This window comes from Ambystoma mexicanum, chromosome 7p (genome assembly GCF_040938575.1).
Source record: "Ambystoma mexicanum isolate Mex_15411 chromosome 7p, UKY_AmexF1_1, whole genome shotgun sequence".
Taxonomy (NCBI): Eukaryota; Metazoa; Chordata; class Amphibia; order Caudata; family Ambystomatidae; genus Ambystoma; species Ambystoma mexicanum.
Window position 1 is genome coordinate 810,653,516 of NC_090939.1, and position 18,637 is coordinate 810,672,152.

At 41.9% G+C, this 18,637-nt stretch overlaps 2 long non-coding RNA genes across 2 annotated transcripts; one reads left to right on the forward strand and one right to left on the reverse strand.

Moving 5' to 3' along the window:
• Positions 1-12,093: 12,093 nt before the first annotated feature.
• On the reverse strand, positions 12,094-12,958 carry LOC138525567 (uncharacterized). The gene is made up of 3 exons (XR_011283365.1): positions 12,855-12,958; positions 12,650-12,734; positions 12,094-12,497 (listed from the first exon to the last, which is right to left on the reverse strand). It is a non-coding gene; the product is annotated as an uncharacterized lncRNA (long non-coding RNA).
• Positions 12,959-13,199: 241 nt separating this feature from the next.
• Positions 13,200-14,149, forward strand: LOC138525568 (uncharacterized). Its single transcript, XR_011283366.1, has 3 exons — positions 13,200-13,307; positions 13,428-13,512; positions 13,665-14,149. It is a non-coding gene; the product is annotated as an uncharacterized lncRNA (long non-coding RNA).
• The last annotated feature ends 4,488 nt before the right edge of the window (positions 14,150-18,637 follow it).

Below are 18,637 nucleotides of genomic sequence, written 5' to 3' on the forward strand. Positions count from 1 at the left end.
ATGTATTTTCCAATAGAGGTCCCTCGATTCCAACTCTTCTCTTTTGTTCAAGTTAGTCCAATGAATGTCTGTTTTGCCCTGTCCTGGGCCTGTATTCTCTCACTCCACCTTGGGGTCTCATGTATCTCACCCCGCCTTGGGGTTTTGTATCTTCTACCCCACCTTGTGTTTGTTCTACGCCGCATTGGGGTCTTGGATATCTCATCCATCTTGGGGTTTTCTCTCTTCTTCCCCACCCTAGAGACTCTTTGGGTCAGTCCTCCCCTCTCCCGATCCCTTGGAGCTACCGCCTCGAGTACCTGGCAGAGATTATCCCATTCTCTGTCAGGCCTTCTGCAGGGCCCTGGGTTTGTTATCTCTCCTCGCTGGTTTTCTGCTTCACCAGCAGACACGGTCTCACATCGCGACTTCAGGTCAAGCCTTCCTGGCTCCTGGAACGGTAGGTTTGCCTGCGTTCCATGGGCTCAGCTGCTGCCGTCCTTGCAACACATGGTGTGTACTCCTGGTCATCCTGCCGCGCCTCAAAGGAGGTTGGCCCCACCCTTTGGTAGTTCCACAGGCTTCTTTCTCTCTCTCATTGAATATGGACTGCCTATTCATTTTTCCCCTCTAAAAGGGGGTGGGCTGCTCCAGCCTATCGTCACTCCCAGCAAGTCCCCTTCATGCAGAGGGTAAGAAACCACACCCGCCAGTCCAAAAGGATTTCTCTAATCATTACACAGGTTCACTCTCATGTAGCCAACAAATGTATTGGCAGTTTGACATTAGGGCGAATCAATGCTATTCCTATCGTGGAATCTCTGATTCCCAGAGGGGCGGTCACCCCTAGTGCGATCCCACTTCCTCTGTCTCCCAGAGGATGTTAAGCTTAACGGGCACACAGCTATAGTCCCAAAGGGAGTGGCTCCCCTTTGGGGAGAGAGGATGACTACCTTAGAGTTGTCACGGTTCCCAAACTCATTTTCTGCATAAGTACTCTCCCAAATTCACATGAGACTACCAGACACAGAGGCCACTATGGCGCTGATGGCCGAATCCACACACTGTGACTGAATCCAGGTACACGCTTCCCAATCGCATCTGAACTTGTGAGAGAAATGTAAGAGTTGCAATTTGTTGCCAGGGTCTCGACGATTCACCCACACTGGCGATTGAGCCAACAGGCATTAATTTTGCGTGAGGGGGGGTCGCCAAGGCTTACTGGTGGGGCTGGTTTCAAGTGAAGGGTATCAAATGTTCCTCTGAAACATAACACTTTCTCACTTTCATGATATGCATAATGTGTATGATAAGTATTAGGGTAACTCTGGAGTGGCACATTCAGTTAGTGGTATATGACCACTGGATCATGGTTTCATGGGCATGTGTTATACAGTGCCCAGTTACCTTCACACAGATTGATAGTAGTAACAAATAACACAGTGCTAATTTATGGTAAGCACGACCATTGCCCCAGTGATGTGCTTTGGTCCAGAGATCCTAATACGGGCCCCTAGATTTGGCGAGCCCAAGATTAATGCAACACGAAACAGGAAACAGAGGGATAGTCATGAATATACCATGCACCAAAGATATTTGAATGATGCATCAGTGTGAAAGTGGAACAAAGTGTGATTGTAGTCTCTGTGTACTGACCACTGCAGAATGAATGTTTATGTAAAGTAATACATTATGTATAGTTTAAGACTACTCAGAGGAATATATATGCATTTGATCATTGATACAGTATTTCTTTCATGACGTGTGAAAATGTGTGAAATATTGTGCTCACATATGTTTAAATGCAATGAGTCCATCAGCCGGATTGGGTGTTGCCTATATTTTTTTTAATGAGCTGATTGGCTGTGATCCATATCACATTTAGCTGTGAAAAACGATGTACAACTGTCCATGGACTTTGGTCATGGCCAGTGGCCACATCCTTTAGCTGTGTCCCGACTACTTTGCACCAGTTTGAGTGATATAGCATGGCCCACTGATCATGGCTTACACTACTGGCGCGTGCCATTTTCCACCTTGTAAAGTAAAACACCATGGGGCTGATTTATGGAATTTGTGCGCCGAAAAACGGGGATTTGTGCACCATTATGCCGGTTAATCCCTGTTTAACAAATGGGGATTTGCAGGCAGAATGGCGCACAAATCCCCGTTTTTCGGCGCACAAATTCCATGAATCAGCCCCTATGTGTTGTCAGTGTGTCGCTTGATTTTGTCTCCCCTTCTATCTTTCCTGCAAGATCTTCCGCCCAGAAGTTCCCATTACATCATAGCCGAGAAAACTATTGCACAGACTTCTATTCCTGTGAGTATGGTTCCCACGAAAAGGCAAAGGGCCTCATTATGACCCGTGCGGAATGGGTTAACGGGTTCCGCTAATGAATGCGGACCCGTTAACACCATTCCGCACGATTACGAGGTCCCCTCGCGGGACCCGGTTAGGACGCCTGGTAAAACCAGGCATCGTTACCGGGTCCCGCGAGGGGACCAGGAAGCTAACAACGGGCCGGTCGTAAACGGCCCGTTGTTAGCTCCCTCTCCCATTCCCATTGAGCCCTATGTAGGCTCAATGGGAATGGGGAAGGTCCGGGCCTGGGTTCCCTGAGGGAGGAATTACCGGGCCCTCCGAACTCAGAATGGCCCGGTAATTCCCCATTCAGGGAACCCTGTAAAGGAGCCCGGTTTGGCGGCAGCCATAGAGCTAATAGCTCCATGGCTACCGCCAAACTCGTAATGAGGCCCAAAGTCTTTTGATTACTGAAGTAAAATGAACACGCCTTCAAATTCAAATGTTTTCCAGAGCACTTTCTTTTTTGTTCTTCTCAACTTCCCCCTACAGTGCAACCCTCTGACCCTCTCTTAATATCATTTAACTCTGTTTCTTTCTGTGACGTATATTAATTTCCTGTTGACGCCAATGAGTTTCCCGCTATAGTCCCTCATGATTCAAGTGGTAAGACAAAAACAATATGAATGAAGACGTTCTATTTATCCCTCTCCACAGTGTTACATCATCATTTGACCTCCTTCTTCCTTCCCCACATCTTCCTGATATCAAACCTCCCTTTTTCCTTCTCTAAATATAATTTTGTGACCTGCTCTTTTTTCTGGTGCCTTGGGATTATCACAGGGACAGCTCACATAAATCAAAATAAAAGGGTCTCTTTTCAGTTCTGAAATGTCTCAGTGCTGTAATGCACCATGGGGGCTTTGTAAAAGTTTTTTAGGACTTGGACACTCGCTTCTCCATCAAATTTTTAAAAACTACTGGTCTGATATTAAACAAACCATAAAAAGACACATCTGCACTGCTGTGTGCTCAACTTTGCAAATCCATCCAGCAGTTTTTGCTGTGCAACTGTTTTAAGGATGCAACTTTTTTCCAATGGCAAAATGAATGGGATTGCTCCGAAATATGTTTTTTTTTCCACGCTTACATTTAAAAAAAATATTGGATGACCTTTTCCCAACTGTCCCAACTTAATCCAAAAAACGACAAGTGCATATCATAATAATGCTAGTAAAGTGATTTATTTGAAAGCTTTTGTGATCTACAGATCACTTCCTCCAAAATGATATGATAGGTTGTTTTTAATGCGCTTAATACACAGAGGTTTCTAAGTGCGTATCCGGGGATCGAACCTGTGTTTCTTCCTGTCGTCTTGTTTCCAAGGGGAGCGTGTTGCCCCTGAGCTATACTCCAGAGACCAACATAAATTGAATGAAGATTTCGGAAAAACCTGGAGAAGTGACATCGCCAAAATATAGAAAAAATGATTGTTTACATTTCTTTTGTAGCCCACATATATAAACCAAACCTTTTCAATTGTTCTTTGGCCACCCTGCTCACATCCCACTTGAGGCACAAAGAACCCCGACTGTCGTCCTATGTGCCCTTTAATGTTTTACTACATGTGAACTTTGGAATGTAGACGAAACTCACAATGCACTTGCTCCAACATCAAATGACCAAAACATATCTCAAATAGCAAAAGTATATATAAAAATCACAATGTTCTGCAAATCTATGTGATTCATGAAGCAAATTAATGTCATTCATGCTATTCCGCATCACTTCTAGGCTGGTAAAGTGACACTGCGAACTACACGAGAAAGCAATATTTCGATTACTTTTTTCAGTGCACATTTATACAGCAAGCCTTTACATATCCTCTCTAGTCACCTAGGCATATCATCCTCGAGACACAGAGTATCCTAATGTAGCAGAGTGAAACAGTACCTATCCACCTTAAGGGGAGGACCACCTTAAGGAACGAGAAAGAAGGTAAGGCAAGGGGGAGAAAAGAGGAGGAAGAGGAGGAGCAAGCAGGGTGGGAAGGCAGTCTCGAAAGGAAAGAGAATAAAGCAGTTGCATATTAAACACCCATTTCTTTAGTTTTTCAATATTTTCCCCTTAACCAAACAACAGGCTCTACCCAAAAAAAAAAAAAAACTGGGCCCTGTGTGCAACCTGACATTATGATCCTGTGGGATCCATGTCAGGAACTAGAGTTCCTAGGCAGTGGAATTAGAAGGACTAGGCCCTACTCTCACGACTGCTGTTGCTGTGTTCACTTCCGCCACCACTGCTCTGTGAACTGCCACTGATAATGGTGTTGCAACTGCTGCTGCTTGTCTTAAACATGGAAAATATTTGCCTATGATGGGTCCTAAGAAACCAATAATCCAGTTGATGCAAGTGTCACTGCATAAAATGATGAGTCAGCGAGGACATCTTCAGTCTTTGCACTGGAAAAAAAAAACACGAATAGATGCAAGTCACCAACAGTGCAAAGGACAATTTTTCAACATATTTTCATGATGCCTTTCCCCACTACATATGCCAGTATATTAACAATTTTGTGCTGGCGGTGTCCATGCAGACTGCATCAATATATGCATCAATATATGTCAGTATTACCCTATAAGGACTCCCAGCAAGTAAAAAATACCATGACACCGAAAGAAAGCATATCCAGACTGGCTATACCAGCATAGGCCAGTGTACCACATAAACACACAGTTGCTTTCACACTGAAGCAAAGTACAAAAATGCCATGATGCACAAAGAATATATGGCCAGACCGGAGCCACCAATGTAACCAGTCTAGCCACGTAATAACACTCGTGTTTTCTTTACACTTGATGGCAAGTAAAAAGTAGCACATACCATGCCACATTAAGAAAGTACATGAATACTTACACCACAGGCAAGGCTAGCCAGGTAATAACACTAATGTTTGATTTACTCTTGATGCCAAGTAAAAATATCATGCCATTATAGAAAGTAAATAAAGACTGGCACTACTAATGCCGGCTAGTCTAGCCAGGTAATAACAATTATCTTGTTTGCTTTACCCTTGATGCCAAGTAAAAAATGCCATGCCACATTAAGAACGATTATGCAGATTGACACTAGTAGTATGATATGATATGATATGATATGGATTCATCCAGTTTGTATATACTTTCTTAATTTGGCATGGCATGTTTTTACTTGGTATCGAGTTTTAAGCAAACAAGATAGATTTTATTATGTGTATAGACTAACCTACATTGAATGTAGGCCAGTCTAGCCACATAATAGCACTTATGTTTGTAATACCCTTGATGGCAAGTAAAAAATATCATGCCACACTAAGAAAGTGTATGGAGACTGGCACCAGTAATGTAGCCAGTCTAGCCACGTAATAGGACTTATAATGTTTGCTTCATCTTTGATGCATAGTAACTCTGCATCAAGTTTAAAGCAAACATAAGTGTTATCACGTGGCTAGACTGGCCTTCATGCAATGTAGGCCAGACAAGTCAAGTAATAACACTTCAAATAACAGATATGTTTGATTTACCCTTGATTCACAGTACTGTGCATCAAGAGTAAAGCAAAAAAAAGAATGCCATGCCCTGGGCAGCCCCACCCCTAAATAGAGGGCCCCAGCTGTGCAAGGCTGCTCAATTTAGGGGTGGTAGCTGACAAACACTCAAGCACACATAGAACACATTTACCCATGCATCCAGGCATCAATCAAACAACTCAGTGCATGCACGCACACATTCAAAAAAACAAACACACCAACACATTCATACACATTACATATAAAACACTTAAATTACCTGCATGCAGCCACCACAGCTGCCACGTCTTCATTGAGGACCGGATGGAACTCCTCTCCTCAACATGAAAACTCTGATTGATAGCAGAGGACTCCTCACCTCGCAGTCAAGGTTTCTATCCTCTTAGCGCAATAATGAGAGGTGGCCGGGAAACAATTCCAATGCTCCGCCTCCTCTAATTGCTAAGCACTACATTTTTTGTGGAGGCAAGAGGGGTCAGCATACAAACAAATAAAAGATGCACCCCAGCTCAGTGGTAGACAGAACAGTCTTCTGTGCAAATAAAGCAGCACACAGGCGGACTGTGCTGCCTGCCACTCGGACGAAGGGGCGCCACTCAGGTGAGGTGGTGATGCACCCCATCCATAGTGGCAGGCTGCCACTCCTCATTTTCCTTTTTGTCTTTAAAGGATTCTCAACCTTAGAATTATAATTGCTAAAACATAGAAACGACCCAATGGACTAGGGCTGGAGACCAGGGTGTTTCATTACTTTAGTGAATGCAGGCCAAGACTCAATGCTGAAGAGAAAATGCTGATACAAGATGTAAAATTCCTAAATTATTCAGGACTTTTCTATATAGGTATGACGCATTAAATGGGACTGCTTCCCGTTGAATATTTGTGAGCCCGCGTGTATGTTTCATTGTGAAGTGCCTGGATAAAGCATTTAACGTCACACTGTCTCCCACATTATAAGCTATTTCACCCTTTCAAAAACGTCATGCATATGTGTTTTAGCAATCTGTCAATTTTGAACCGGTAGAATGACACTGATGACTTTGTAGTCTACTCCCCATCCAAAGTCCCCGTCTCGAGAGGATAGCTCAGCGGCAATGTGCTGGCGTTGGAAAGAAGGTGACCCCAAGCAACACAGGTTCGATCCAGTTCCACGCTTAAAAACCTCTGGGTGTTTAAGCGCGTTATAGTACCAACCAAGACAAAAAAAAAACAACGACACAAGTGAAAAACAAACAATTCCTGTAACAGCACTTTAAAAATGCAAAAATAATAATAGTCTGAAACCTATCCTTCGTCCAATATTTATTTATTTATAAGTCTCTTAGGATGTCCATGATTTTTTGAAACTGAACATGTGCACAGTAACCCTTACACTGAGGCGTTACGTACTTAGTGATTCAAGCATATGACCCTGTTATCGTGGGCATATTTTGAATCTGTGGTCATTTGTATCTTCCCAAAATGCACTTTGATTTTATGCAAAGCTGCCTTGAACGCTTAAGGGGACCATTTGTCAATTTCTCCTTCCTCATAGGGGTATTCCAAAAATAATAGGAGTATAGAAGACTGCCCATCTTGGAATGATAACCTTCTATCAGAAGTTGTGATATTTTACTGTGCTCAGTAAGACAAGTGTAACCTTCTCACAAAAAGGAGCACTTTTTTCGCATCCTCTTGTAGTCTATCCAGTGAGTACATGAAGCATTTTTCAAAATGTTGTGTCTGTGCTCTTGTTCTGGCCAGAGTGGGCTGAGACTGATCTTCTCGCAGATGCAATCAGGCGTCATATTTATACGTAAATTCAGTAAGAAAAACTTTGTTAAAGGGACGTATGGTTAAGTTGCGCTAATCAAAACCTATGAAATTCACACAAAAAAACTTTGTTAACGGGACGTTATGGTTCCAAGTAAAAGTGAAAAACCCCTGAAATTCGCCAGTTATGGTAAGCTAAGCAACCATAACTCGCGCCACCATTGTGCACTGCTAAGACTAACACCCAGGACATGAAACATGACATCACAAATCTCATTGATGACATCACTGATGACAGCACATATCTGGCTGCCTCTTTTTTCCTTTACTGACATATCTAGGCCACATGGTTTTCTTCAGTAACAGGCAGGAAATAAAAATTGAAAACGTACTATATTTGTAGACTTATCCTGCAAGTATGTTCTTACAGTAATTCCCTTAGGGTCCAGTCATATCATATGAAACATATGCGTAGGGGAAGACACAAGCTTGAAAGACAGCAATGCTTTATGTGCAAGAAGATAATCAGAACTTTCTGATAGGTCTGTAGTTTTTTTTATTACTGTACTTTCCCTGTATCTGCTCATATTTGTATACATTGTACTCACACTACTTTCCTTTGAAACAGAGCAATGATTTCTCTGCATAAAGATAATCAGCTAGGTTATGAACACTTTCTGCTACTACTGCTGCTTTTTTCCTTACTTTAATTTCCCTGTATATACTCATATTTATATGTGTTTTTGTCTCTTTGTGTTTTGTCTATAATAATGCAATTATGTATTAAGTGGGTTTTATTAGCTACTTGTTACATGTTTCACAGTACACAAAATTCTAATAAGAAAGCAGTTATCAATTCGCTATTCAACATGGCAATATTATGAATATTGCACCTTCATCATGTATGCTGCACACACTGCCTATGTTTATGCATGATTGGCTTAGTATACCGGATAGAACTTCATAATAGAGTGCTATTTATATCAATGCATTGCTTAATGCACCAAGTACCACATTATATTTATTCCAATTATCCTTGACATTTTTTGGTGAACATTATAATAAGAATCCCTTCTACAGAGTTTTCATGAAAATTAAATGCACATGTGATGTCATCAGTGATGTCATCAATGACGAGTTATGGTTGCTTAGCTTACCATAACTGGCGAATTTCAAGGGTTTTTCGGTTTTACTTGGAACCATAACGTCCCGCTAACAACATTTTTTTATTGAATTTCATAAGTTTTTAGTAGCGCAACCTAACCATAAAGTCCATTTAACACATATTTTTTACTGAATTTCATAGGTTTCTAGTAGTGGCACGTAACCATAATGTAAACGAACATTTGACTTCATTGCACAACTTCTGAAAAAATGTCACATGACCATGTGCTGGCACACAGCATGGTGACATGTCCGAAAACCCATACACACTTCACAATAAGATCTGTGTCTCGTGGACAGTGTGGAAGTACATTTTGTACTGCTGTAGGCACTTGCAACTGCAACATTTCCCTTGTGCAACTCCAACACCTATTAGTACGCAGCCATTAACAATATAGTACACAGTACATACTTTTGGCAAAACTGCTATTTATCTTAAAACGACATCATTTAAGGCCATTCCTCCTCCCCAAGAAACAGCACCACTGCTGTAATGAAAGAGCACGAGAAACACTGCCCCTAGCTTACAAATAACACGCGCACAACATTTTCCCCCGTTCACCTACCCCTCCATATTACTGTTTGGTGCCTCTTTCCTCCGTTCCATCCGCAACTTTCGTTCTTAGCTATCCTCCCAAAAAAAGCCATCCATAAATAAAATAAATGTTCCTTTATGATCCACCTTTCACAGTTAAAAATGGAACAAAAGAAAAATGCATAGACTCCATCCACTTTATATTTCGCAGTAAACTACATAGACGCAATAAGATTTTCCAACATTTCCATTTGTCGTTTGTGTTATGCTAATGGGAATATTGTAGAGTTCATCCTCCGTTCCAGGAACTGGAACGGTGGATAAAGGGCCAGCAGGCCAAGTTATCAGCCCAATCGAAGCAAGAGTGCATAACGAGGTCTCTGGATCATTACCCCCCCTTCCACCCCTAAAATGGGGGATGAATGCCATTAACAATCTAGATTTCCAAAGCAGTAGCCGTGCTACTAAAAAAGATGATTTTGGCGTCCCGGTTTATGAAAGAAAATCCTTTTCCAAGATGGCCACCATAGAAGGGGAAGGCGGGTGTTCCATACAGGTCCCTTCTTTGCTTTCCATTGCAGCCTGCAAAAAGCAAAAAGGAAACCCTGTGACCATATTGCCTTGATCACATTTTTCTTCCCTTTCAAATGTATCCTAATGTGCAACGCCTTTACCACAAAGCCAGTCCCAAGTGGACATGGCCACTTTAATCCTATGTTTTGTGCCTTCTGGTAATGGCCAGTAGCCAAATTGTCTGGATCGTGACCGTACACCATAACCCCAACATTCTGCCCACTGCCCATGGCTACAGCCTACCCCTCAGTCACTGAAGCTGTACCGTTATTTTTTTTAACTACATTATGACACTTGTCAAATACGAAAACACTGCCACATCTCCAACACCATGCTTCTCGGTCGTTGCCAATCAGCCTTACGCAAATTTACTGTAAATTCACCCAGCTTTTTTTTTCAAAACTGTCAAAAGAATACACAAATGTTTCGTCATATTAGGTGTGCACAAAATCGCAACAAACTTTGTGAACTCATTCGCAATCACGTCAGAAGTATTCCAACCATCAGCATTAACCCTCACCTCCCCATACATTATTTCATAAGTTTCACAAGTGCAACGATCAGAAAATATAATTATCCCGAGGGTTCGACCATGTATTTTTTTACAAACGTTGATCTATCGCAAACATTTTCAGTGTACCTTACCTCATTTTTCCTCTTTTAGAAACATACGAAATCTGACAGCAGAGCGCGTCCATCTTCTGCTAATCTTGGCCATTGCTGCATCTGACTAAGATAAATCACCCTGACATCACTAAATCATATGGCCCGCCCCTGACCCTCACATAACCAACCCTAGTGATATTCAACAACTTTCTCGATGACGCTCCTCTCCAGCGTAGCTAAATGCGCCCATAAGTACCTACATGCCGTGACGCAGAACCTGAAAATGAACACACATTGACGTACAACATAGCACATCACAATTTGAAATAATAAACCGTTTTTCTTAAAGAAAACAGTAACACTGTACAATTTGTAAACTACTTTTATTTCACAATAAACTCCCAGAGAACATCAGACTATTCCCATATTCAATAAAATTGCAAATTTGTTTCTTCGCTTGTGAGCGAAAATGTTAATCATTAGGCACACGTTGTTCTTTTTCCATACACAAAGTGTTTGTTTTCGATAAAGGAACCGCTTGGGTCGCACAGTGAATTCCACGGCGACGCATTAACTTGGGCCTAGACCACCATAAAAGATGTTATGTTACTCCTAAGCACCAGTGCAGCGTACACATGTGCCCTGCGCGATCAACCCACAAAATAGTCACGGTGATGCCGTACAAAAAATCCATCACTTGGCATCTGGAACCCATGGCAATCGCAGTAAGGCAGCATGTAACTATTTGGAAAACATAACCGAAAATACATATCAATACCCACCCTTTATTACAATACAAGTATTGATTTCTTAAATCAGCATACAGTTTAAACTAACGATTACTACACACAACAAACAATTTTAAAAAAAGACAAAAAGAACATGGAGACTGATACACAAATCGATGTGGTCATACATGACATTTTAAAGACATATTAGCGTTGAACATGGGTGAATCTAATGATAGTCTACAAACGGCAAGATTCTACACTTCCCATAACTATAAAAAAATGACAACTACACAAAAAGATAGTACTTCAGTTACATTGCCAAAAAAATGACAACTACACAAAAAGATAGTACTTCAGTTACATTGCCAAAATTAATGTTCAGGTAATAAAAAATTAAATCTCGTTCCGGTGTAGAGTTGTCAAAAGCAAACTTACACGATATTGACCGTCTTCACTTTCTTCGTGAAACTCAGACAGCAATGTGCTTGCACCAAAGAATATTTATGAACTGATATTACATGTGTCTTACAAACGTGTGGTATACATAACCTTATCAAATTTTCCTTATTGCAAACTTCCACTCCCTGCATTCTTACTGAATATTCCCTTTTGCTCAAGGTCAAAAAACAATTGACCGTTATGGGTTCAGTCCCATGCGTGGGCCTCCTGAGCTCGCAACCAAAAAAGCAAAGCTAGTGACCTTCACTCCGAATCCAAATACAATCTCAAATTGAAAGGGGTAACCATCTACACAGGCTGCGCTTGTTACCTCTTATATGCTCACTGGGTGTGATAAGTTTGAACAAAGTGGATGAGGAGTGTTCACAAAAAGACACAACTGATTTATGTTATAATTGATTGGTAAATCAAGGAGCCCAGCTTTAATTCCTCAAGTCATTACTTGGGACATTTTAATTTGAAGTGCCCCAAAAACAAATGATACATTCTTGGTACACATGGGTACACATTTCATGTAAGAAGCTTGATACTACAAACAGATAAGTGCCAGGCAGTGTCCTGCCGGTTAGTGTCCAAAACAAAGTACATACATATAATGCCAGAAGTACAACAAATGCCAAACAGATGCCAAAAAAAAAATGCCAAAAAAAAAAAATGCAGAAAATGCCTCAGATGTCAAGAAATGCAGAAAATGCCATCAGGAAATGCGAAAAAATGCCAACACGTGTTTCAACCTGTGAGGTCGTCATCAGGGCATATAGATACATATAGTGCATTGGGCTATAGTGCTGATGCTAAATCCTGAACTGTGTTCATTTTAGAAACCTGCCAGGGGGGGGGAGAGGGTGTCAAAGCAAGGAGCAATTGGAAATGGGAGAGAAAAGAAGGAAAAAAGAAGAAAAATATACTGTTTAAATTCCTGCGTGCATGACATGACTCTGAAGGTGAGTATGTAGGCTATAAAAAATAAAGCATACCTCATTGTAATTGTTCTCTGTCAAGCTGTAGAAAAAATGGAGCAACGGACGGTTCCAAAAGCATGTTACTGGTCAGTTCAGTGTACTGTGAAATATAAAGCAAGTGAAGCGTATTTAGTCTATTCAGAACGACTTGCTTGGGTAGATGATATAATCACCGATTGTTGGTATCATGTGCAATAAATGAAAGGCAAAAAGTTATTACCTTAACTTCTAAACAGGTCATGATATATTGCTCGGCAGAAATGCCATTGGGGTGGCAATAATGCAGTAAACAGGTTCGTATTGGGTGTGCTGATTCCGGATATCTGGCCGTAATCTGTAAAATGAGTATAACACCGTGTTTATGTGAAATGGGTTTAAATGCGAGCCAAGTAAATTGCTAAATGCGATAATAAATGCTTACCGGCTTGTGAAGTAGACGTGCTCAGTGGCAGGCAGTTTCTCAAGTGCTGAAGGCAGTCGCAGTTACGAGGGGTTACAATTTACTTGGCTCGCATTTAAACCCATTTCACATAAACACGGTGTTATACTCATTTTACAGATTACGGCCAGATATCCGGAATCAGCACACCCAATACGAACCTGTTTACTGCATTATTGCCACCCCAATGGCATTTCTGCCGAGCAATATATCATGACCTGTTTAGAAGTTAAGGTAATAACTTTTTGCCTTTCATTTATTGCACATGATACCAACAATCGGTGATTATATCATCTACCCAAGCAAGTCGTTCTGAATAGACTAAATACGCTTCACTTGCTTTATATTTCACAGTACACTGAACTGACCAGTAACATGCTTTTGGAACCGTCCGTTGCTCCATTTTTTCTACAGCTTGACAGAGAACAATTACAATGAGGTATGCTTTATTTTTTATAGCCTACATACTCACCTTCAGAGTCATGTCATGCACGCAGGAATTTAAACAGTATATTTTTCTTCTTTTTTCCTTCTTTTCTCTCCCATTTCCAATTGCTCCTTGCTTTGACACCCTCTCCCCCCCCCTGGCAGGTTTCTAAAATGAACACAGTTCAGGATTTAGCATCAGCACTATAGCCCAATGCACTATATGTATCTATATGCCCTGATGACGACCTCACAGGTTGAAACACGTGTTGGCATTTTTTCGCATTTCCTGATGGCATTTTCTGCATTTCTTGACATCTGAGGCATTTTCTGCATTTTTTTTTTTTGGCATTTTTTTTTGGCATCTGTTTGGCATTTGTTGTACTTCTGGCATTATATGTATGTACTTTGTTTTGGACACTAACCGGCAGGACACTGCCTGGCACTTATCTGTTTGTAGTATCAAGCTTCTTACATGAAATGTGTACCCATGTGTACCAAGAATGTATCATTTGTTTTTGGGGCACTTCAAATTAAAATGTCCCAAGTAATGACTTGAGGAATTAAAGCTGGGCTCCTTGATTTACCAATCAATTATAACATAAATCAGTTGTGTCTTTTTGTGAACACTCCTCATCCACTTTGTTCAAACTTATCACACCCAGTGAGCATATAAGAGGTAACAAGCGCAGCCTGTGTAGATGGTTACCCCTTTCAATTTGTTTTAGTCCAGGTGATAGTGGGAGATCACCTTACCATCCACACGACAGCAGCTTTACCAATATTAGTTCAGATCATCCATTTAGACTTCCAGGTGTGCGCACTCCTGAATAGGGCCCTACTCCCACAATCCCTTTGTTCAAATACAATCTCACTTTGCAACAACATGGCCCAACGCATTCATGAGAACTGGTACTCCCATATTCTTGCAGACCCGCTGTTTCCATCAAACACTGCAGGTGGCTGCCTCAGATTTCAAACTCTAGGGTGCCAGTCTGACTGCAATATTATTTTAAATACATTGTAATACAGACACAGTAATTCTTTGCCTGTACTTTACGGACATTATATTGAGCAACAACTTCAAATGTACCGTATGTCTTTCGTGACAAAAAAAAACCATTTATTTTCTTCCTGCTGCCATATCCCATCCCAGCCTCGTCAACCCTCACCTTCCGAGACAGTATTTGATAAGTTTAACAAGTGCAATGTTTATTTTTTTATATGTTTTAGCAGCGATGTCCGCAGACACCAAAACATGGATGAAAGATGGCGGGCGCATCGGAATAATCTGACGCACTTCACGCTCTTCACCTTCCTATTAGTGAACGTGTCACATGTCCGCGGACATGACGCTGCCGATTAGCCAATCATTATCTTGTCCGCGGAGTGAACAGGGAAGTGTGACCACGGAGCGGACATAGATATCACTAATTTTTTGAGACATACTTTTTGGTCGTTTTAAAGAAAACTACTGGACAGATTGTCACCAAATTTACAAAAGCACGCTTTCGGGACCACGCTCTTGCCGCAAATTTGGTTACAATCTGTCCAACGGTTTGGGCTGTAGGTGTGCGCAAAGTTTTTCCCCCATTCAGTCTATGGGAAAAAAAGACGTATAGGGAACCCCGCATAACTTTCCCCCCCCTGGACCAAACATCACCAAAATTCAGAGTTGGGCCATATACTTTTTTTGCAAGGTTTGGTGAGGATTCGTCCAGAGGGAGCAGAGTTATAAGCCACCCAAAAAGTGCTCTTCCTATGGAAACAGTAACTTAACCATAACTACACAGCCACTACCATGGCTGTGTAATACGCACATTGCTGCAGCTTTTAAGTTAATATTTTATTTAACATATATTGGCACGATGGGCTCCCCAAAACAGTGTCCTGCTCTGCTTCATGCACTAATAGAACAGCAAAATGGGTAAGTGACCCAGGACCCACCGTGGGAGGGGACCCGACCTGGCTGACTGGAGGAAAAAATTCAGTGCACACGTTTTGCGAAGCAAAATACAAATATCGTGTGGCATGCTACGATTGTGTGCATTGCTGAGGCTCTGACCATGCTGCCTACTACTTGTTGACAACTAAGGTCTGATCTGATCAACACATCCATTGATTCGTAATTCTGCCAGTTTGTGTGGTCACTATAGCACAACTTGTGGCAAGGTTTCACCTTTCTTTGGGGAATACATTGATTATGTGAAATAACCAAAGTTGAAAAGCATATTGATATGTTAAGTGTCATGATGGTTCAGAAGATAGCTTGGTGTGTTAAGCCCTTGTGGCAGAGATCTGTTTTCATATGCCAGATTACAGTCTCAAACCCTGGCAAAGTAGACTCATCCTTCCCTCTCTCTGAGTTTAATACAGCTGGGTGTATAAATGTTGATTGGTGCAACATGTACTGTGCTACACATCTAAGGACTCGCAGAAGAACATGCTAGTTATAAAAACGAGCACACCATCAGTATGGTGCAATACTGGACCTTCATTCCCCAATGAGAGTTGTTAAGCGTGGGCAGCCACTCCCAATGTAATGCATAAAGCATGATTCGGGTAAGGTAATTAGGTGGACTCATTCGAAACTGTGGGACCACAGTGTCGAGGCTTGTATCCTGGCGTTGTCCCTGACGATAGCGTGATCTAGACAAATCATATTATCTCAATGTATAGTACTCTGCTGGCTTCTGTGAAAACAAACGTTTGCTTTCTCACATTCTGGTGGCATTGCTTAGCCCATTGCCTGCTTGATCTTGTCATGAAGAACATTTAGCTGGAAGGCTGACTCGAAAAGAGAGAGCGACCAAATGTCACATGCAGTGGGCACGGTTATTTTCAGGTCTGCTTATATAACACAAAAACATTGTTCGTTTCTAAAATTTCAAATGCGCTTCTTCACATCATTAATAACAACCTGATATCCTGTGTAAAACTGAGACCGTAAGAGGGTGATTTTATAAGTGAGATCATTTTTGTTGGTGTATTTAAAGCTTTGAAATACTGTAATGAAACCCAGATGAGCAATTTCATACTCAGATCCATTAGCATTCTGGTGCTTTTAAAGTTACATTTATGACGGAGAAAACAAAGCTGCAATCATGCTCCTTTTGGATAAAATGTTCCTATGATGAATGTTTTGAAACATGCATTTTCATGTTGCTTTATTGCAATTTGTTTACTTTCCAAGTAAGGTCTGCAACCAGGGAATTGTTTTAGTACATGAAAGTCACATATTCACAAATAATTGTCTATGCAGTACCACAAAGAATGGAAAACAATGGGATCAAGTGGGACATTTGTAGACTGAGAGGAGATCCAAATCTCAGCTCTGACACTTAGGCAAATGGTGTGATCCTTGGCAACTCGTTTAATCTCATTGTGCTAATCTGACAAAATTCTTAGCCCCTAAGAGCAATGTAGTTCTCTAGGAGTGTGCTCTTCCAAAAAGTTGCACTCATGGTTCAGCTGGCTACAGTGTTTGTTAGGGAGAATTTTCAGAAATGTCCCAATTCCCTTCCACCTTAGAGACCCCCAGCTCTTTTACTGGACTTTAGGACTTTTAATTTTCATTCTAGAGAGAGTAAGAGCTTTTCCCCACTCTCTCATGTATTTATATCTGATTTGAACACTATGTTTCTTTTTGTTTTGGAGTCTGACAAACTCCATAGGCATCATCGTTTTACATTGTGACACACAGCACCCTCAGTGCAGCGTCACACAGAAATCCTTTGGATTTCTACTAAGGTTTAAATAGCTTCTCTTGGATAACTACTGTTTCCAAGAGTAGTAAAGTGACATTGACTTTACTTACATTTTTTTCTTTGTAAATCCAGCACACACTATCTTCCATAGAGTGCTGGAGCGGTTACTTAGTATCCCCTTAATCTTCCTTCTCATGAAACATTTGTATGTTACCCTTTCTACAATTAATGGCTGGTGGTGTTGGTTTACCTTTTCCTACCATTGTGAGTTTTTACAACGGGGTGCGTTTGCAGCTGCAGTATAGCACTCCTGGGTGCCCATTTTGTAAAAATGGCTCCGGTCTTCTTTTTTCACCATTTCTTGTTAGAAACATCCTTCCTGAGATTTACTCTGTGCGGCAAACTAGGTTTGGTCCCTTTGTTCATTTTGTCTTTGGCGGGATTCACTGGTGAAGCCTGCCTCTGGCTCCAGCGTGTCTGGCAGGGCAGGAAGCAAGGGAGGTTCCCGAAACTCCCTGTGATTAGTCTTCTTGGTTACAGGAATGCAATCAAAGGTGATTGGCTGGCTGGCTGTTCTTGGAGGACAGCCAGCCTGCAGTGTGAGTGACAGCTAGGCTGCGAATGAATGGGAACGGCTTGCATAAAAGGAGAGGTCTTTTGCACGGAAGGCAGAGTCAGCCACTGGACGAAGGAACCAAAGAAGAAACCGAACAAGAAGCTTGCTGTAACCTCCTGGGCCGTTGGTTTACCCGATGAAGCCCTGTAGCATTGCTGAAGCTCTGAATTTCTAATCGACTAGAGAAGCACTGCAAGGACGACTTCTCCCCTTGGGTTGGTGGGACAAATCAGCCCCAAGACGAACTCGACTGGAACCCCTCTCTCTGCTGGCTGTACTTCATTGCTGCAGGAAATGAGTGCCAGGGGACAGGAACACCAAAATAAAGTGCATCACCTTTAAGCCGGACCTGAGCTCCAGGAAGATCATCCAGATTCCCTCGACGCAGGGCTGACCAAAATCCAGGACTCCAGAAGCAAGAAAAGTCCACAAGGTGTCAAAGAACCGCAATGGTGCTATTTGCAAGTATCTGAAACCGCGAAGTGCCGCTGGTCTGAATTGTGCCCATTGCTGCCGCCGACCATCAAACCGTAGTGCAGGAGTCCCCAGATGCCCTCCCTCTTGTCCCCACGACTGAGGCACAGGAACAACAGGATCTGCAGGACTACACAAGCCAGCTGGAACCTTTGCTTCAGATTCAAGGTACTGTGAACTAGGGGGTACTTACCTCTTGTTGTGTGTAGCTTGCTTGCTCCCACTGGAGACTTGCATTGGCTGCCTTTGCAGAGTTGCTTGCAGCTTTGCCCTTCACAATCCTCCCAGCCTGTGGCCCAACAGTGATTTCTTTTACATCAAAACTCTCTTTAACATTGTGC